The 21,640-nt window shown below is 44.3% G+C and overlaps 1 long non-coding RNA gene across 1 annotated transcript in view; it reads right to left on the reverse strand.

Moving 5' to 3' along the window:
- Positions 1–6,495: 6,495 nt before the first annotated feature.
- Positions 6,496–21,640, reverse strand: part of LOC140198818 (uncharacterized) — a 109,184-nt gene continuing 94,039 nt past the window's right edge. The window contains exons 2-3 of the long non-coding RNA XR_011886261.1: positions 6,776–6,900; positions 6,496–6,659 (exon numbers count right to left, since the gene is read on the reverse strand). This is a non-coding gene — a long non-coding RNA (uncharacterized lncRNA). The remainder of the gene's footprint in view (positions 6,660–6,775; positions 6,901–21,640) is intronic.

Below are 21,640 nucleotides of genomic sequence, written 5' to 3' on the forward strand. Positions count from 1 at the left end.
TGTAGCACGGTGCCCATGTTGGCTTGGCGGGGCAGGCCTCTCCCACCCGTGCTGCCCTCCAGTGTTCACTCCGTGGATTACATGCGTGCGTGCGTTCGTCTGCAAACTGCTGAGAGCTTGTTCTTGCCGGCAATAGTCGTGCACCATCAATTTACAGGATATGTCTCTCAGGAACTCGGGCTCTCAGAATCACTGGCATATGCCATGAAATCTGTTAACTTTGTGCAACCAGTACCTGAAGTTCCTAATGTCCGGCATTGTCTTGAGAATGTAAAAAAGACATTTGAAAAAAGACAAACCACCTTTGGTTGGGTCAGAGAATGCCGCCATCTTACCGGATATGCCCTTGAGGGTATACCACCCCTCCCTTATATCCCTCCACATTTCTGTCTGCAATCAGTGCTAACATGCTTTCTTACTTTACTGGTTCCTTCCCAGATGATTTGGATCAGCAAATTTGCTGATGATACAATGATTGGAGGTGTAGTGGGCAGTGAGGAAGGTTTTCAGAGCCTGCAGAGGGACTTGGTCCAGCTGGGAAAATGGGCTGAAAAATGGCAGATGGAGTTTAATACAGACAAGTGTGAGGTATTGCACGTTGGAAGGACAAACCAAGGTAGAACATACAGGGTTAATGGTAAGGCATTGAGGAGTGCAGTAGGACAGAGGGATCTGGGAATACAGATACAAAATTCCCTAAAAGTGGCGTCACAGGTAGATAGGGTCATAAAGGGAGCTTTTGGTACATTGGCCTTTATTAATCAAAGTATTGAGTATATGAGCTGGAATGTTATGATGAGGTTGTATAAGGCATTGGTGAGGCCAAATCTGGAGTATTGTGTTCAGTTTTGGTCACCAAATTACAGGAAGGATATAAATAAGGTTGAAAGAGTGCAGAGAAGATTTACAAGGATGTTGCCGGGACTTGAGAAACTCAGTTACAGAGAAAGGTTGAATAGGTTAGGACTTTATTCCCTGGAGCCTAGAAGAATGAGGGGAGATTTGATAGAGGTATATAAAATTATGATGGGTATAGATAGAGTGAATGCAAGCAGGCTTTTTCCACTGAGGCAAAGGGAGAAAAAAACCAGAGGACATGGGTTAAGGGTGAGGGCGGAAAAGTTTAAAGGGAACATTAGGGGGGGGCTTCTTCACACAGAGAATGGTGGGAGTGTGGAATGAGCTGCCAGACGAGGTGGTAAATGCGGGTTCTTTTTTAACATTTAAGAATAAGTTGGACAGGTACATGGATGAGAGGTGTATGGAGGGATATGGTCCGTGTGCAGGTCAGTGGGACTAGGCAGAAAATGGTCCGGCATAGCCAAGAAGGGCCAAAAGGCCTGTTTCTGTGCTGTAGTGAGGCTGAATTGGTGGTTCAGTGAGCAATGAGGTGAATGTCAGGTTAATCAACAGTGTTACTAAGGAAGAATATTGGCCAGACCCCCATGTAGGAATGGTGTCATGGAATTGTTCTGGCATGGGAGTTCTGCCCCTCTCTAGCTACTTCCTACTTACTTAAGCCCATCACCCCTGCTGGGTCATAGGCAGCGCCTCTGTCCTGGGCCAATCTTTCAGGCTGTCCCCAAGTGTAGCGCTTCTACGTCATCCAGGCAAGGTTCCTTCCTCTCCCTGGCATGAGGTTCTTGGAGCTTCTGTTGGCATCTCTGTAGCTCTGGGTTGATAGCCCCATGCCCACCCCTCCTGCTTTCGCAGCCGGGCCTGGGATTGTCTATGGCAGGGTTATCTAGCCACATCCACCCTAACTCATTCCAACAAAATGTCTTTCTCTTTTCTCCGCTCTCCCGTCAGGCAGAAGATACGCAAAGTCCTGGTGAAGGGTTTGGGCCCAAAACGTCGACTGTTTATTTCCATAGATGGTGTCCGTCCTAGTGAGTTCCTCCAGCAATTTGTGTATTGTCTTGAATTTCCAGCGTCTGCAGAATATCGTGTGTTTGTGAGATACAAAAGCTTGAAGGCATGTACCACCAGGCTCAAGGACAGCTTCTATCCCAGTGCTATCAAACTTGAGTGAACCTCTCACATATTAAACATGAACTCAATTTCTCAACCTACCTCGTCATGGTGCTTACATATTAGTTACTTACTTTACTTTATACTTTATACTTTATTGCCGCCAAACAATTAGTACTAGAACGTACCATCATCACAGCGATATTTGAATCTGCGCTTCACACTCCCTGGATTACAAATACTAAATATTAAAAATAGTTAAAATTAATAAATATTAAAATTTTAAATTATAAATCATAATTAGAAAATAGAAAAATGGGGAGTAGGCTAGTGCAAAAAAACCGAGAGGCAGGTCCGGATATTTGGAGGGTACAGCCGTTCAGCAGTCTTATCACAGTTGGAAAGAAGCTGTTCCCAAATCTGGCCGTATGAGTCTTCAAGCTCCTGAACCTTCTCCCGGAGGGAAGAGGGATGAAAAATGTGTTGGCTGGGTGGGTCGTGTCCTTAATTATCCTGGCAGCAGAACAGAGTAATAAATAGAGTAACTAATTAGAGTGCAAAATTATGAAATATAAAAATTATGAGTGATGTAGATGGGAAAAATACAAGCAGGCTTTTTCCACTGAGGTTGGGTAAGACTAGGACTAGAGATCATGGGTTAAGGGTGAAAGGTGAAATATTTAAGGGGAACACTTGAGTTGTGACAGTGCGGAACGAGCTGCCAGCTGAAGTGATGAATGCGAGTTGAATATTGACGTTGAAGAGAAATTTGTTTCAGTACGTGGATGAAGATGAGGAGGGTATTGAGGGCAATGGTCCAGGTGCAGGTCAATGGAACTAGGCAGAATAATAGTTCAACTCGGGCTTATTTTTGTGCTGTGGTGCTCTATAACTCTGCGGCTCTATCTGCAGTGCACTTTTCTGCAGCTACAGCTCTATCATCTGTATTCAGTTTTTTTTCCTTTTTCTATCTCAATGTAGTTATGTGTGGAATGATCTGACATGGGTAGCATACATACAAAAGATTTTCACTGCACCACAATATCTGTGACAAGAATAAACCAATACCAATACCGGTTAACGTTAATTCCCTCCCTTGTGCGTTTACAGTATCTCACCTCCCTTTAAAGGCATTGACAATGTTCACTTAATTTCTTTATACAGTGTCAAATCCCATTTTGTAGCCACACACTAGGAGTTGTTTTACAGAGCACAGTTTGCTAATTTGGTGTCTAGATCAAGATTTACCACTTATTTATCTCCCAGTCATCGTTCCTTGTGCTTGCCTGATCGTGTAATCCACATGTGTTCCACGCACTGGAGCAGGGGTTTCCAACCTGGGCTCCACTGAGCTCTCGGTTAATGGTAAGAGTCCATGGCATAAAGAAAGGTTGGGAACCCCTGCATTAGAGTAATGTCATCAAGAACGCAATAGTTGCAATAACATAAAGTTCTTTATTGAAAAACAAGTTTTAAAGAAGGCGTCTTATTTAGATGAACTATTGCAAGTTTATTGTGAAATGCATTCCTAACATAGGTCAGGAAGCAAGACATATCATTTCCATTTTGTAAACAGCTGCAGAAAGTCCTCTTGCTGATAAAGTGGTGAAGAGTTTATACTGAACACAGGACAGTACAGTTCAGCATTTTGTGGCAGAATTTTTCACTGCAAACATAAGACAAATGTGTAAATTCTAATGTTTCATCTAAGACTCATTGCTGGTGTTGAGGTTTCCAGAGAACTGAGTGGGTAGGTAGGAGGCCTAGCACATGGAGTACAGAAAACTCCAGTACAGTACAGGCCCTTCAGTCCAAGATGTTGTGCCGACCTTTTAACCTACTCCAAGATCCATCTAACCCTTTTCCCCTACAGAACACTCCATTTTTCTATCATCCATATGCCTATCAAAGAGTCTCCTAAATGTCTCCAATCTCTCTCTCTCTAAGACCACCCCAGGCAATGCATTCCATGCATCTATCACTCTCTGTGCAAGAATCTCTGACATCCCCCTCCATACTTTCCTCCAATCACTCTCAAATAATGCCCTCTCATATTAGCCATTTTTGCCCTGGGAAAAGGAGCTGGCTGTCCACTTGATCTGCCTCTTGTCATCTTAGATACCTCTATCAAATCACTTCTTTTCCTCCTTCACTCCAAAGAGAAAAGCCTTACCTTACTCAACCCATCCTCATAAGAGACGCTCTCTAATCCAGGCAGCATCCTGGTGGAACTCCTCTGCACCCTCTCTAGAGCTTCCAAATCCTTCCTATAATGAGGTGACCAGAACTGAGCACAAGGGGGACATGACTATAGTTATTCTTCTATGGAGGGAAGGCAGGAGATCGGTGCTGAGAGGAAAATTGGATCACCCATGATTAAATGGAGGATCACAGTCAACGGGCCAAATGGTCTAACTCTGCTCCTATATCCTATGATCTTATAGTCTTCTGCATTCAGTTTGGCTGATGTTTCTGCTGATGCTTCCTGTTTTGTTGGCCCTGGTGTAGATCAAAGATCTGGTTCCATCTCAGACTCAATGATGTGTGATCTTAAGGTATCAACCTGGGCTAGCATTCAGATTTCGACCATTAGATATTATGCATGTGCTATATACTCCCCATACCTGGGTAATGATCTAAAATGGATGCTTTAATTGTTTATTTTTACTTGTGCCTTGGTCAGCTATTGTCTTTAATCTTTGGTCTATTTGCCTAGTATATATTTCCTCAGCCACATCTTCTCCATTTGCCCTCACCTCATCTCCTCGTCACCATAACAAGGATAGAGTTTCCCTGTCCTTACCTACAGTTCCACTGGAGCCTCCACATCCAACACCTCATTCTCCGCAATGTCTGCCATCTTCAATGGGATCCTACCAACCAACATATCTTCCCCCCGCCACTTTCCACAGATATCACTCTCTCTACACATCTACCTTGTCCACTTATCCCTCTCCACTCATTTCCCTCCTGACCTTCACCCCTGCAAGCAGGACAAATGCTATACCTGGCTCTACACCTCCTTCCTCACCGACATTCAGGGCCCCAAAGCGACAGTTCACCTGTGAGTCTATTGTGGTCATCCGATGCGGCCTCCTCTACGTCGATGAGACCCGACATAGATTAGGAGATCACTTCGTCATGTACCTCTGCTCCATCACCACATAACGTGGGGTTCTCCTGGTAGCCACCCGTTTTAATTCTAGTCCCCATTCCCAGTCTGATGCGTCGGTCTATGGCCTCCTTTACTGCCTCCATCAGGTGACTCTCAGACTGTAGGAGAAACACTTCATATTTCTGTCTGGGTAGCCTCCAACCGAAGGTATGAATATTGATCTTTCTAACTTCCAGTAATTTCTCCCCCTTGTCTCTCTCTATATTACCCCTTCTCATCTCCCCCTGGTGCCCCTCCTCCCCTTTCTCTCATGGCCCACTCCCCTCCCCTATCAGGTTCCTTCTTCTTCTTCAGCCTTTTACATTTTCCACCTATTACCTCCCAGCTTCCTACTTCATCGCCCCTCCCCCACCCATCCACCTTGCCCCCCCCCACCTGGTTTCACCTATCACCTACCAGTTTGTACTCCTACCCACGCCCCCACCTTCTTATTCTGGTTTCTACCCCTTCCTTTCCTTTCCTGTCCCGATGAAGGGTCTCGGGCCAAAATATCGATTCTTCATCCCTCTCCATAGCTGCTGCCTGACTTGCCAAGTTCCACTAGCATTTTGTGTGTTGCTCTGGATTTCCTGTATCTCTTGTGTTTACAGCAGAAAAATGTAAATCGCTCTAGGTTCATGAAAGAGAAATCAGACTTCTCAAATCTGGAATATGTTTTAATGTTGTGACTAGTAGAATGGAAAAGGGGGGAACCAGTGGACAGAGCGTATCTCAACCTTGAGGCACTTTTGATGAGGTTTCGACAAGTTTGTTGACGACACCACTGTGAGTGGTGAATCGTCATATGGGAGAGAGATTGAAAATCTGGGTGAGTGGTGCCACAACAACAACCTCCCATTCAACGTCAACAAAACCTAAGAGCGGATTATTGGAGTTCCAGGAACGAGTCCTCATTAAGGGGGCGGAAGTGGAGAGGGTCAGTAACTTTAAATTCCTTAGTGTTATCACGTCACAGCGTCTGTCCTGGGACCAGCACGGAAGTGCCATCACGAAGAAGGCACGATGGATGTTTGTGCAGATTTGGCATATCTTCGACAGACTTCTATAGATATACAGTGGCGAGAATCCTGACGGATTGTGTCAAGGCCTGGTTTGGAATACCAATGCCCAGGAATGGGCAAGCCCAGCCCATCACAAGCAAAGCCCTCCCCAGCAATGAGCACGTTTACAAGCTGCACTGTCTCAGGAAAGCAGCATCCGTCACCAAGGACTCCCACCATCCAGGCCACACTCTGGTCTCGCCGCTGCCATCGGGAAGGAGGTAGAGGAGCCTTAGCTCCCACACCACCAGGTTCAGGAACAGTTATTACCCTGCAACCATCAGTGTGGATAACTTCACTCACCTCAACTCTGAACTGATTCCACAACAACAGCCAGGACTCTACAACACATGATCACAGTATTTTTTGTTTTTATTTACACAGATTGTCTTCTTCTGAACATTGTTATTTGTCAGTCTTTGAGGATGGTTTTTCACTGATTCAATTGTATTTCTCTGTTCTCCTGTAAATGCCTGCAAGAAAATAAATCTCACGATAGTCTATGGTGACGTACACTCATTTTAACAATAAATTTACTTTGAACGTTGAACAAATAGACGGTAACGTGAAATATCCTGGATACAATCACCTTTACTCCAAAGTTTCTGGTTCTTTCTTTTTTTCAGTGACACAGCTCACTTGCAATCCCTCATGTACGTTAGTTTGTCCTCAGAAGTGCCTTTTCACACTGCAATCTCTCCTTTCATGTTCCTCCTGTAAACACAACCAAAATATCAGAAAACATTTTTAAAATCTGCAGGTGTTGCAATCCAGAAATAATCACAGATAATCCTGGAAGTATTCAGTAGGTCAGACGGTAACTGTGGAGAAACAAAATTAATGCTGCACTTCAGTGACATTTCATCAGGATGTTTTGATCTTTTGTTAGGAGTGTATATTGACTGGCTGCATCACACAGCCTGGTATGGACACACCAGTGCCCTTGAATAGAAAGTCCTACAAAAAGTAATGGGTAGAGCCAGTCCATCACAGGTAAAGCCTTTCCCACCATTGAGCTCATCTGCAAGGCAGCATCAGTTATCAGAGACACCCATCACCCAGACATGCTCTCTTCTTGCTGCTACCCTCAGAAAGAAGGTACAGGAGCCTCAGGAGCCACACCACCAGGTTCAGGAACCAAGGTAGAACATACAGGGTAAATGGTGAGGCACTGAAGAGTGCAGTAGAACAGAGGGATCTGGGAATACAGATACAAAATTCCCTAAAAGTGGCGTCTCAGGTAGGTAGGGTCGTAAAGAGAGCTTTTGGTACATTGGCCTTTATTAATCAAAGTATTGAGTATAAGAGCTGGAATGTTACGATGAGGTTGTATAAGGCATTGGTGAAGCCGAATCTGGAGTATTGTGTTCAGTTTTGGTCACCAAATTACAGGAAGGATATAAATAAGGTTGAAAGAGTGCAGAGAAGGTTTACAAGGATGGTGCCGGGACTTGAGAAACTCAGTTACAGAGAAAGGTTGAATAGGTTAGGACTTTATTCCCTGGAGCGTAGAAGAATGAGGGGAGATTTGATAGAGGTATATAAAACTATGATGGGTATAGATAGAGTGAATGCAAGCAGGCTTTTTCCACTGAGGCAAGGGGAGAAAAAAAACAGAGGACATGGGTTATGGGTGAAGGGGGAAAAGTTTAAAGGGAACATTAGGGGGGCCTTCTTCACACAGAGAGTGGTGGGAGTATGGAATGAGCTGCCAGACGAGGTGGTAAATGCGGGTTCTTTTTTAACATTTAAGGATAAATTGGACAGATACATGGATGGGAGGTGGATGGAGGGATATGGTCCATGTGCAGGTCAGTGAGACTAGGCAGAAAATGGTTCGGCACAGCCAAGAAGGGCCAAAAGGCCTGTTTCTGTGCTGTAGTTTTTCTATGGTTTCTATGGTTTTCTATTACCCCTCAACCTTCATGCTCTTGAACCAAAGGGGTAACTGCGCTCACCTTCACTTGCCCCAACATTGAAATATTCTCACCACCTGTGGACTCACTTTCAAGGACTCTTCAACTCACATTCTTGATACTTGTTGCTTATTTATTTATTGTTTTTCTTTTTCTTTTTGTATTAGCACAGTCTGCTGTCTTTTGCACACTAGTTGAGTGCCAACTTAGAGCAGTCTTCCACTGATTCTATTATGGTTGTTATTCTATTATAGACTTATTAAACCTGCAAGAAAGCAAATCTCAGGAACGTATATGATGACATATATGTACTTTCATAATATATTTATTTTGAACTTTGAAATTCAGAACTTAGAGCAGCTTATGTGGCAGAGATGGCAGAGGGTTGGATTCGACAAAGAGAATGTTAGCGGAGGACCCGATCAAGAGTGAAACAGTTAGACCTGACCCTCGTCCCGCTACCTTGACCTGAAAACTGACTCTTTTTCCCTCTCCACAAACGCTTCTTGATCTGCTGAGTGTCTACAGTATTTTCTGTTTATGATCAAGGTTGCACATCAGCTAGAACCTTCCTTCTTCTAGTTTTGTTGGTCTTCTTCAAAGGTACTTTATGTTGACTTCCAGTACAGAGATTGTGAGCAGTGTCTGTAACAAATTTCTCCCAGCAGAGATAAGATGTGGTGTTCCCTACTTCCACACACTGGCTAATGGTTTTCTTTCTATACTGATGTATTGTAATACATTTACATGGAGCACTGTCACAAGAAAGCAGCATCCGTTATCAAAGACTATCACCGGGTAGGAGGAAGAGGAGCCTCTAGACACACAATCAACAGTTAAGGAACAGCTTTTTCCCCTCTACCATCAGAGTTTTGAACAGACAATTAATCCATGAACATTTCCTCCCTATTTTGCTGTCTTTGTACTCTACTTATTTATTTTTTACATTTTTTTTTTGCTTGTGCCACACACCAGGGTAAAAAAATAAGAAGATTTGGCAGATAAATGCACAACTGAAGAATCGGTGTAGGGGGCAGGTTTTCAGATTTCTGGATCATTGGGATCTCTTCTGGGGAAGGTATGACCTGTAGAAAAATGAGGAATTACACCTATAACCAAGAGGGACCAATATCCTGGTGACAGCTTTGCTAGAGCTGTTGGGGAGAGTTTAAACTACAGTAGTTTGGTAGTGCATGTCAAAAGGGCAGTGTTTTGATAGTGATGAGGTTTTCAATATGCAGGTCATTGGGAAAATCAGATTAGTGCTGGATCCCAAGAGAAGGCTTCTTAGAGCAGCTTGTGGTCAACGTTCCCTCTAATCTGTAATGACAAGTGTGCACAAATATCTTGTGCTATATAACTTTTTGCCCGGTGATAACAACATGTGTGCACTGAATTTTATATAGGGAGGTATTCATTTTAACAGCTAGCAAAACACTGTCAATAAGACCTTTGATCTCCTCTGGGTTTGATTGTTTTCGCTCTCGTTCATCTGCATTCTCACAAAACACACGTAGCAGGCCTGAAGCAGCTAAAGCCGCTTTAAATGAACTAGCAGTTCCTTTGCGCTTCACGCCCTTTGCTTCTTTGGAATTCAACATTGTGAATCAATAATTTCTTCAATGAAAACAGCATAAATAAGCCAGTTCTAAGATCTACAGACAGATCATTGCAAACTCCGTGTTGTGAACACCGTCCGCATCAGGAACCAGAAAAGGAAATGTGATCGTGTACGGTGAACATGCCAATGAGGTGGAGGCACCTTTTGTGCGCAGTTTAAATTCCTTTGTGTGCTAGTAGCAAAAGAGTGTGCACGTGCCTACACGGACACCTTAGAGGCAACATTGCTTGTGGCAATGCCGGCCTGCTGAGTTCCTCCAGCATTTTGTGTGTGTTGTTGTGGTTAAGCCCACTAGGAGAAAGGCACATGATAGAATTCTGCCTGCAGTTTGAGAGGGAGATGCTAAAGACAGGTGTATCAGTATTACAATGGAGAAAACAGAGTCACTGAGGCATGAGAGGGGAGCTGGCCAAAGTTGATTGGAAGGACACAAGCAGGGGTATCAGTAGAAAGGCAATAGCTGGAGTTTCTGGGACAATTTCTTTTTAGGTTATGAAGACACGCAGTCCTCTTTTATTGTCATTTAGTAATGCATGCATTAAGAAATGATACAAAGTTCCTCTGGTGTGATATCACAGAAACACAAGACAGACTAAGACTGAAAAACTGACAAAAACCACATAATTATAACATATAGTTACAACAGTGCAGCAATACCGTAATTTGATGAAGAACAGGCCATGGGCACAGTAAAAAAAGTTCAAAGTCTCTCGAAAGTCCCATCATCTCATGCAGACAGGAGAAGGAAGAAAACTCTCCCTGCCATGAGCTTCCATCACCGCAAACTTGCTGATGCAGCACCCTGGAAGCACCCGACCACAGTCCAACTCTGAGTCCGTCCGAAAACTTCGAGCCTCCGACACCAAGCACTGAGCACCATCTCTGCCGAGTGCTTTGACCCCGGCCCCGGCCGCCAGCAACAGGCAAAGCTGAGGATTTGGGGCCTACCCTCCGGAGATTCTCGATTGCACAGTATCAGCAGCAGCGAACAGGGCATTTCAGAAGTTTCTCCAGATGTTCCTCCGTGCTTCTCACGTCTCAGAAGGCACAGGATAGATACTGTACATCCCAACATAGAAAAGTGTTCTAAAGGGAGGATGAGGCAACTGTGGCTAACGAGTGAAGTCAAATACAGCATAAGAGGAAAAGACAGTGCATATAATATAGCAAAAATTAGTGGGAAGTTGGAAGATTGGGAAGCTTTTAAAAACCAGCGGAACGCAAGTACAAAAACCGTAAAGGGAGAAAAGATGAAATATGAAGGTAAGCTAGCCAATGATATAAAACAGGATACCAAGAGTTTTTCAGATATATAGAGTAAAAGAGAGACGAGAGTGGATGTCACACCATTGGAAAATGACACTGGAGAAGTAGTAATGGGGGTCAAAAAAATGGCAGATGAACTTAATAAGTATTTTGCATCAGCCTTCACTGTGGTAGCATTAGCAGTATACTAGAAATTTGAGAGTGCCGGGGGCAGACGTGAGTGTAGTTACTAAGGAGAGGGTGCTTGGGAGGTAGTTGTCACCTGAATCAGATGGACAACACCCAGGGCTCTGAAGGAGAAAGCTGAAAATATTGGGGAGATGTTAGTAATGATCTTTCAGAAATCATTAGATTCTGAAATGGTTCCCGAGGACTGGAAAAGTGCAAATGTCACTCCACTCTTTAAGAAGGGTGGGAGGCAGAAGAAAGGAAACTATAGACTAGTTAGCTTGATTTCAGTGATTGGAAAGATGTTGGATTTCATTATTAAGGATGAGGTTTCAGGGTACTTGGAGGCACATGATAAAGTAGGCCTAAGTCAGCATGGTTTCCCTAAGGAGAAATCTTGCCTGACAAATTGTTGGAATTCTATGGGTAAGTAACAAGCAGGATAGACAAAGGAGAGTCAGTGGATGATGTTTACTTGGATTTTCAGAAAGCCTTTGACAAGGTGCTACACATGAGGCTGCTTAACAAGATAAGCAGCCATGGTATTACAGGAATAGAGGACTGGCTGTCGGCAGGAGGCAAAGAGTGGGAATAAAGAAGATCTTTTCTGATTGATTGCTGGTGATTAGTGGTGTTCTGCAGGGGTCGGTGATGGGACCACTTCTTTTCATGTTATACGCCAATGATTTAGATGATGGATTAATAGCTTGTGGCCAGGTTGTAGACAATACGAAGATAGATGAAGGGTCAGGTCATGCTAAGGAAGCAAGGAGTCTGCAAGAGGACTTAGACAGATTTGGAGATGGAGAAAAGAAGTGGCAGATGTAATATAGCTTGGAAACTTTGGTGGAAGGAATAAATACATAGACTATTTTCTAAATGGAGAGAAAAATTCAGAAATCAGAGGTGCAAAGGGACTTGGGAATCCTTGCGCAGGATTCCCTACAGATTAACTTGTAGGTTGAGTCAGTGGTAAGGAAAGTAAACGCAATATTAGCATTCATTTTGAGAGGACCCGAATATAAAAGCAAGGATGTAATGCTGAGGCTATATAAGGTGCTGGTCAGACCGCACTTGGAGTGTTGTGAGCAGATTTGGGCCTCTTATCTCAGAAAAGATTTGCTGGCATTGGGGAGGGTTCAGAGGGGGTTCACGAGAATGATCCAGGAATGAAAGAGTTAATGTATGAGTAGCATTTGTTATCTCCGGGCTTGTACTCGCTGGAATTTAGAAGAATGAGGGAGGATCTCGTTGAAACCTATTGAATATTGAAAGGCATAGATAGAGTGGATGTGGTGAGGATGTTTCCTATAGTGGGGGAGTCTAGCACCAGGAAGCACTGCCTTAGAAGACAGGCGCATGCACTTAGAACAGAGATAGGAAGGACTGTCTTTAGCCAGAGGGTGATGAACCTCTGGAATTAATTACCACAGATGGCTGTCAAAGCCATGTCATTGGGTATATTTAAGGAAGGGATTGATAAGATCTTGGTAGTCAGGGTGTGAAAGGTTACGGGAGGAAAGCAGGAGAATGGGGTTGAGAGGAATAATAAATCAGTCATTATGGAATGGTGGAACAGACTCAATGGATTGAATAGCTTAATTCTACTCCTACGTCATATGGCCATGTTGGTAGCCAAGGTGCACTATATGGGGTTAAACTTCAAAATAAATTTATAATCACTGTATACAGTACTACCTTGAGATTCATTTTCTTCCAAGCACTCACAGTAGAACAAAGAATTAAAATAGAATCAATGAAGCGACACACACAGAGTTTTCCATGTAGTCTGACATTCTAGGGATGAAAAGAATATTGAATATTGTATTATCCCTAGAAAAATCTTCATCCTTTCTTTCCCTTTCAGTCCTCCAGCTCTGCAATCTCTCTGATATCTTCTGGGCATAGCCACACAACATCTGATGTGTTCCCCATTATGTAGAACTGAGATTCCTTCACTTTATGATGTCTTTGTTAGCATTCAGCTCAGACTAGGCTTTCTTGTTCTTTCTATCATTGACTTGTGTACTTTGTCATTTATTGCACAGATCTGGAAACTTTCTGTGATTCCTAAGTCTCCCAGCATCTTTTATAGGCCACTCCCTGCTGAAGCATGCCATGACTTAACTTAAAGCCAAAATGTAGAGATTGGAGTGTGTTTCTTTCAAGCGGTGCTTTAAAGTTTTATATCAGGAATGTTTCTTCATTACATCTTATATTCTAGTACGCGTTTCTGGCTTCAGGCTTCCTGAAAACTTTGGGCTTAACCTACACCAGCTGATTCCTGCTAGAGTTAAGATTTAGTGATAGTCTTTTCTGATAGCTTGATCGTCTTTTGGGTTTGGGCATATTTTTGGCAATCCATTAAGTTCTTCCCCACCATGATCGGTAGGTTTAGTGACAGGCCATTAGTCCTTTCTCTTCTATCTCTTATTCTTTTTCAAGGTTATGCTACAGTAAGCTCCATTTTACTGCTAAACATTTTCCACATTTTTATGATGCTGACCCCTAAATGTCCCACTAATTCTCCATCCACATCCTTAAGTCTATAGTTCTTGGATTTGCTTGCAATCCTTGTAAAACGTCACCATTACCTGACACTTACTTCCTGCTTTGTAAAAATTCATGACTATGATCTTTGTTTCCCACTCAGAACTCATAATGTTGTCAGGACCTGAGAATCTCAGTTCTAGGGATGGGTTTATTCCCTGGAGCCTAGGAGAATGAGGGATGATCTTACAGAGATATACAAAATTATGAGGGGCACAGACATGGTGAATGCCATCAGGCTCTTTACCCTCAGACAGAGCGAGACTCGAACTAGGAGCTATAGATTTAGGGTAAAAGGTGAAATATATAAGATGAATCTGATGAGGAACTTCCTGCGTCTTGTCCCAGAAGGTTTATTAGAGAAAAGGGAATGGACAGGGTGACAGAGATCCTTGACAATACTTGTCCATTTACTAGAATGACTGGATATGACAAAGATCCTGTAGTTCTCTCAATCATTGGTGGAATTCCTTGCCACAGATGGAAGCCAAGTCATTGGGTATACTTAAAGCAGAGTTTGATTGGTGCTTAATTAGTAAGAGCGTCAAACATCTTGGGAAGAAAGCAGGAGAATGGGGTTGAGAGGGAAAATAAATCTGTCATGATGGAGTGATGGAATGAACTCAATGAGCTGAATGGTCCATTTCTGCTTCTATGTCTTATGGTCTAATGAAAATAGAAGTAAACATGCACAAATTCTTCCTCTCCAGTACGCAATAGTTTTGTACTAACTTCATTTTCAATTGTTTGTTCAGTATTTTGATTTTCAGGCTGAAAGTGGTGAGATGTAAAGCTAATTGGCTGTGAGTAACTGTTCCGTGAGCCTGTTCCGTTTTCAACTTCAGGGTAATGTGGTAACCCACTGCGAACAAAAACACTTTGGCTTCATTGCTGCCTCCTTGAATTTTCTAGACTCTTTCTTTGAAAGTTTGAACAGTCCTCTCCACAGAGTGGAGGGCGGATGAAACGGGGCAGATGTCACATGCTTCACAAGATCGTCAGAATTCTCGATGGGCTGATATAATGACATTTTGCCTTAGCTCTTAAATTGTAGCAACTGACAATGAAGCTTTCATTGGATACCTGTCCAGCCATTGAGAATGAGCCTCAGTCATCAGTGGGACATCTTCCTTCAGAAAGATCCACCTAAACCAATATGGAATCCACAGCTCATTTACTCAATAATTAGTGGAACCATTTCCAAGGGAACAAGAGAGTTAAAACTGGCACTTTCTGCTTTATTAACACTCTGAACAGCTCTCAGTCCATGTAACAGTCCAGTTTAGGCCATTGTACGTATGATCTGGATGATCCCTTCAACCTAATCATTCCTGGGTTTCCAATGAAGTTTCTTCAGTAGCTGGACTAGTTGGGGAATGACAGCTTTATCTTCCCATTTGATACGTCCATCCCTTACACTCAGCTCTAATCTCTGGGAATGGAAGGATGTTTTCCTGTTGTTTTTCTGTGGTCAACACTTGTCATAATCATAAACCTGAGGCAGAACAGGATCTTTGGCTCTGTAATCATAGACATGAAGTCGAGACAATCCATCACCAGCACATGCTCCTGGTCCCTTTCATCAGCCGTTGTCCCTGGCACCAAAAGATAACAGAGAGCATCTGTATTTCCAGCGTCAGAAATAATAGCATGTTCAGATGCGGCCTAAATCAACGTCCACCTTAGAGCTGATGGGGAAGCCAGTTGGGGCCTTGGCTTTGTTTCAGTGGGGCAGGGTTATGAGGGATTTGTGATACGTGTACATTCAGGCTCAAATTCATTTACTTATTACATGTATATTGAAGCAGGCTGTGAAATGTGCTGTTTGTGCTAACAACCATCAGAATCTAAGGATGTGCTGGGACAGCCCACTGGTGTTACCACACATTCTGTCGCCAGCATAGCCTTCCCACAGTGCTCAACGGAACAACACAGTACACTACAAACAGATCAAAACAACAACAGCAAAACAAACCCCATTCCTCCCTCTCCCTGTCTCTTTTGCACGCACACACACACACACACACACACACACACACACACACACACACACACACACACACACACACACAGCACCAACACCCTTTGGTGATGCATCGCACAATAAAATTAACTCTCCATCAACCAAGTACGCAGTGACTGTGGGGATACCTTGCATCCTCAATGTGGACTGGTATGTGCTTTCCTGACTTGCCCTTCCTGAAGTCCACAATCAGTTCCTTGGTTTTACTGACGTTGAGTGCAAGATTGTTGCAACACCATTCAAGTAGCAGGTCTACCTTGCTCCTGTACACCTCTTTATCGCCATCTGAGATTCCGCTCGCCACAGTGATGCCATCGCTGATTTATAGATGCCATTGTCTAGCTGTCGAGGGAGGAGAGGCATTGACAAGGTTCCACATGGTAGGCTTTTTCAGAAAGTCAGAAGGCATGGGATCCAGAGAAGTTTGGCCGGGTGGATTCAGAATTGGCTTGCCTGCAGAAGGCAGAGGGTGGTGGTGGAGGGAGTACATTCAGATTGGAGGATTGTGACTAGTGGTGTCCCACAAGGATCTGTTCTGGGACCTCTACTTTTCGTGATTTTTATTAATGACCTGGATGTGGGGGTAGAAGGGTGGGTTGGCAAGTTTGCAGATGACACAAAGGCTAGTGGTGTTGTAGATAGTGTAGAGGATTGTCGAAGATTGCAGAGAGACATTGATAGGATGCAGAAGTGGGCTGAGAAGTGGCAGATGGAGTTCAACCCAGAGAAGTGTGAGGTGGTACACTTTGGAAGGACAAACTCCAAGGCAGAGTACAAAGTAAATGGCAGGATACTTGGTAGTGTGGAGGAGCAGAGGGATCTTAGGGTACATGTCCACAGATCCCTGAAAGTTGCCTCACAGGTAGATAGGCTAGTTAAGAAAGCTTATGGGGTGTTAGCTTTCATAAGTCGAGGGATAGAGTTTAAGAGTCGCGATGTAATGATGCAGCTCTATAAAACTCTGGTTAGGCCACACTTGGAGTACTGTGTCTAGTTCTGGTCGCCTCACTATAGGAAGGATGTGGAAGCATTGGAAAGGGTACAGAGGAGATTTACCAGGATACTGCCTGGTTTAGAGAGTATGCATTATGATCAGAGATTAAGGGAGCTAGGGCTTTACTCTTTGGAGAGAAGGAGGACGAGAGGAGACAGGATAGAGGTGTACAAGATAATAAGAGGAATAGATAGAGTGGATAGCCAGCGCCTCTCCCCCAGGGCACCACTGCTCAATACAAGAGGACACGGCTTTAAGGTAAGGGGTGGGAAGTTCAAGGGCGATATTAGAGGAAGGTTTTTTACTCAGAGAGTGGTTGGTGCATGGAATGCACTGCCTGAGTCAGTGGTGGAGGCAGATACACTAGTGAAGTTTAAGAGACTACTAGACAGGTATATGGAGGAATTTGAGGTGGGGGGTTATATGGGAGGCAGGGTTTGAGGGTTGGCACAACATTGTGGGCCGAAGGGCCTGTAATGTGTCGTACTAGTCTATGTTCTATGTTTATTGCCCTATCCACACTGACTATGGTCTCCCGATGAGGAAGTCAAGGATCCAGTCTCCATGAAAGGCACAGAGGCCCAGGTTTTGAAGCTTGTTAATTAATACCTGGAGGGAGGAGTGGAGGAAGGAGTTGAACACTGCATTGTAATCAGCAAATAACTGCATGATGTCGGCATCGCTGTAGTCCAGCTGATTCAAGGCTGAGTGGAGAGCAGTGAGCTTTATACTTAAGAAATAATACAATAATAATTTTAGAGCCTGGGCACAATCTTCGACAGTTCCCTGAAGGACACAGCCGCAGTTCAACAAACCAGGAGCAACTTGATAACCCGGCTCACTGTGATTGACAGATCAGGGCTTCCAGGAAAATTCAAAGCCTGGATGTACAAACACAGAGTCCTGCCAAGGCTACTCTGGCCCCTTCTAGTCTACGAGGTGCCAATGTCAACAGTGGAGGGTCTGGAGAAGGCCATCAGTCAGTCTCTCCGGAGGTGGTTGGGGCTTCCCCAGACCTTAAGCTGCATTGCCCTGTATGGGCATTCCACCAAGCTGCAGCTCCCCATCAGCGGCCGATCAGAGGAATTCAAGCTCACTCGAGCCAGGGAGGTTATGATGTACCGAGACTCCTCCGATGTTAAAGTTGCCTCAGCAGGAATCTGCGTAAAGACCGGAAGGAAGTGGCAGGCACAGGAAGCTGTCCACAGAGCAGAGGCACAGCTGTGGCACAACATCTTGGTGGGCACTGTGGCGGTGGAGTGGGCAGGACTGGGCTGTTTTCCCAAACCACACTATGAAAAACCCGTGGAAAGGAGAAGTGTCAACTGGTTCAGAATGAGATACGAGGAGAAGTGGAGGAAGAACGATACAGCAAGATGGCCGGCATGTACAAACAAGGTGCCTGGACTAGATGGGAGCATGCGGAACCTCGCAGGTTCACCTGGACAGAGCTCTGGAGAGCCGAACAATTGCACAGCAAGTTTTTCATCCAATCAGTCTATGATGTTCTCCCAAACCCGGACAACCTGCACAGGTGGGGCATGGCAAACACTCCAGCATGCCAACTGTGCCAGAAAAGGGGCACCTTGGAGCATATCCTAAGTTGCTGCCCGAAGGCGTTGGGGGAAGGGTGATACCACTGGCGCCATGACCAAGTCCTAAGGTCTATTGCAGACGCATTCAGCACAGCGATTCAAGATAGCATAAATCAGCACGCTCCCAAACACTCCATCACCTTTATTAGAGCGGGGGAGAAGGCTCAATTTCGGCCTAGCTCCTCGGGAGGGCTTCTTGCCACTGCACGAGACTGGCAGCTCCAAGTCGACCTCGGGAGGCAACTCAAGTTCCCGGAGAACATCGCAGCCATTCTGTTCTGCCCGGACATGGTGTTAATATCGGAGTCTACAAAGCAAGTGGTCCTGCTGGAACTTACTGTCCCCTGGGAAGACCGGATTGAAGAGGCCAACGAGTGCAAGAGGGCTAGATACACAGATCTTGTTGCAGAATGCTGGAGCAACGGCTGGAGAGCTCGCTGTGAGCCAGTCGAAGTTGGGTGCCGGGGCTTTGCCGGCCATTCGTTACAGCCGACTCCAAAACTCCTGGGAGTTAAAGGACTTGCGGTGGCTGGGATACGAAGGGGGGATCCGTGGATTAGTGCGCCACTTGGACACAAGTCGGGGGCTGATCACCCCCGGCTGGGTCGCCCAGTCGAGGTTGTCTGATGATTAAAGACCCGAGACACCCTATGACCCCAGGTTCATCACTGAAGACGTGTCGAAGTAGCACCAGAAGGTGTATTCCACAACTAAAAACTGATCTGGAAATTCATAAGGAAAAATAAAAACTGAAATGGCAAATTTTAGAAAACACTATGTAGACTCAAGCACACTTAGGTTAACACTGCCTAGGACAAAAGGGAGAAGAGGAATAGTAGATTTAAAAAGTTTATAATACTGTCAGGTTAAACTTCTAAGGATATACTTTCATCAAGAAAAACAGGAATCAGCACTCCATGTGAGCATATGCAATTCTGATACGAAGTACACACCACTAAACTTAAATGAACTCACAACCCAGGAAAATGACGAAGTGATTCCATGGGTCATCCCCATGATCTGAGCAGGCTAAATGTCAACAAGAAAGCGTCAAACACCAGGCTCAGAGTTGGAGACCTCTTCCAAGAAACAGAGGGGTTCCTTGTGACAATTCAGGACCAGGTGGTTAAAACAAAAAATGATCAAAATTACATAATAAGAGACCAACAAATTCAAGACAATAAATGCAGAAAATGCCAAGAGAAACCAGCAACAATCCAACACATTGCAGGATCAGGAATTTTACTCAATCTGATTACTTTCACAATGTTGGAAAATGAATGATAATGCATTTTGGTAAAAGGAACAATGGTGCGGGGATAAGATTCAAATTAGAGGTGCAGAGGTACTTGGAAGTCCTTGTGCAAGACTCCCAGAAGGTTAGTTTACAGATTGAGTCTGTGGTAAAGAAGGCAAATGCAATGTTGCCATTTATTTCAAGGGGTATAGAATATAAAAGCAAGGAGATAATGCTGAGCCTTTATAAAACACTAGCCAGGCCACACTTGGGGTATTGTCAATAGTTTTGGGCCCCGTATCTTAGACAGGATGTGTTGTCGTTGGACAGAGTCCAGAGGAGGTTCACAAGGATGATTCCAGGATTGAAGGGGTTAATGTATCAGGAGTGTTTGGCAGCTTTGGGCTTGTACTCACTGGAATATAGACTAAAGTAGGGGGATTTCGTTGAAACCTACTGAATGTTGAAAGGACTAGATAGGCTGGATGTGGAGAGGATGTTTCCTATGGTGGGGGTATCTAGAACTAGAGGGCACAGCCTCCAAAAAGTGAGGTGACCCTTTAGAACAGAGGTAAGGAGGAATTTTTTGAGCCAGAGAGTAGTAAATCTGTGGAATGCTCTGCCACAGACTGCAGTGAAGTGCAAGTGCGTGCATACATTTAAGGCAGAAGTTGATCTTTATCTGATCGGTCAGGGCATCAAGCAATATGGCGAGAAGGCAGGTGTATAGGGTTGAGTGAGAGCCGGGATCAGCCATGATGGAATGGTGGAGCAGACCTGATAGGCTGAATGGCCTATTTCTGCTCCTATGTTTTGTGGTTTTATGGTCTAAGGTGTAGGAGAATCAAAAGGGATTCTACAGATATGTTAACAGCAAAAGGATTGCAAGGGACAAACTTGGTCCTCTGGAAGATCAGAATGGAAATCTATGCACTTTTTGCATCTGTGTTTTCTTGGGAGATGGACACAGAATCTATAGATATGAGGTAAATCAGCAATGAGGTCAAGGACCCTACACAGATTACAGAAGAGGAGGTGTTTGCTGTCTTGAGACAAATTGGGGTAGATAAATCCCCAGGGCCTGGCAAGATATTCCCTCAGACCCTGTGGGTGGCAAGTGCTGAAATTTCAGGGCCCCTAGCACAGATATTTAAATCATATTTAGCGATAGATGAAGTATTGGACAATTGGAGAATTCTCCGTAGGCCTCCCGTCCCGTGATCCTCTCCCTTCTCTAACCTCATATCCCTTTTGCCAATCACCTGTCCAGCTCTTAGCTTCATCCCTCCCCCTCCTGTCTTCTCCTATCATTTTGGATAGCCCCCTCCCCCTCCCACTTTCAAATCTCTTACTATCTCTTCTTTCAGTTAGTCCTGATGAAATGTCTTGGCCTGAAACATCGACTGTACTTCTTCCTATAGATGCTGCCTGGCCTGCTGTGTTCCACCAGCATTTTGTGTGTGTTGCTTCAATTTCCAGCATCTGCAGATTTTCTCATGTTTGGGAGAATAGCCAATGTTGTTCTGGTGTTTAAGAAAGACTCTAAAAATAAATTAGGAAATTATAGGCCGATGAGCCTGACATCAGTAGTGGGAAAGTTAATGGAAGGTATTCTCAATGACCTGACATATGAGTATTTGGAAAGACAGTGATTGATCAGAGATAGTCAGCATGAATTCGTGCATGGTAGATCATGTATAACCAATCTCATAGGGAAAATTTATGAAGGCAAGGCAGTAGATGTTGTCTACTTGGACTTTAGCAAGGCATTTGATAAGGTCCCGCATGGGAGATTCGTGAAAAGGGTTCACTTGCTTGGCATTTGAGAGGAAGTAGTAAATTGTATTTGACATTGGTTTCATGGGAGAAGCCAGAGGGTGGTAGTAGATGTCTGCCTCTGTGACTGGAAACCTGTGACTAGAGGAGTGCCTCAGGGATTGGTGCTGAGTCCATTGTTGTTTGTCATCTATCATCATCATCAGGTGCCGTGCCCAGTTTGAGCTTTGACTGCCATGGCCCACACACTCCTGTTTCGGGTCAAGTGGATCAATTCATTGGTATTCATTTCCAGTTCTCTGGCTGCT

Source organism: Mobula birostris, chromosome 6 (assembly GCF_030028105.1).
Source record: "Mobula birostris isolate sMobBir1 chromosome 6, sMobBir1.hap1, whole genome shotgun sequence".
NCBI lineage: Eukaryota > Metazoa > Chordata > Chondrichthyes > Myliobatiformes > Myliobatidae > Mobula > Mobula birostris.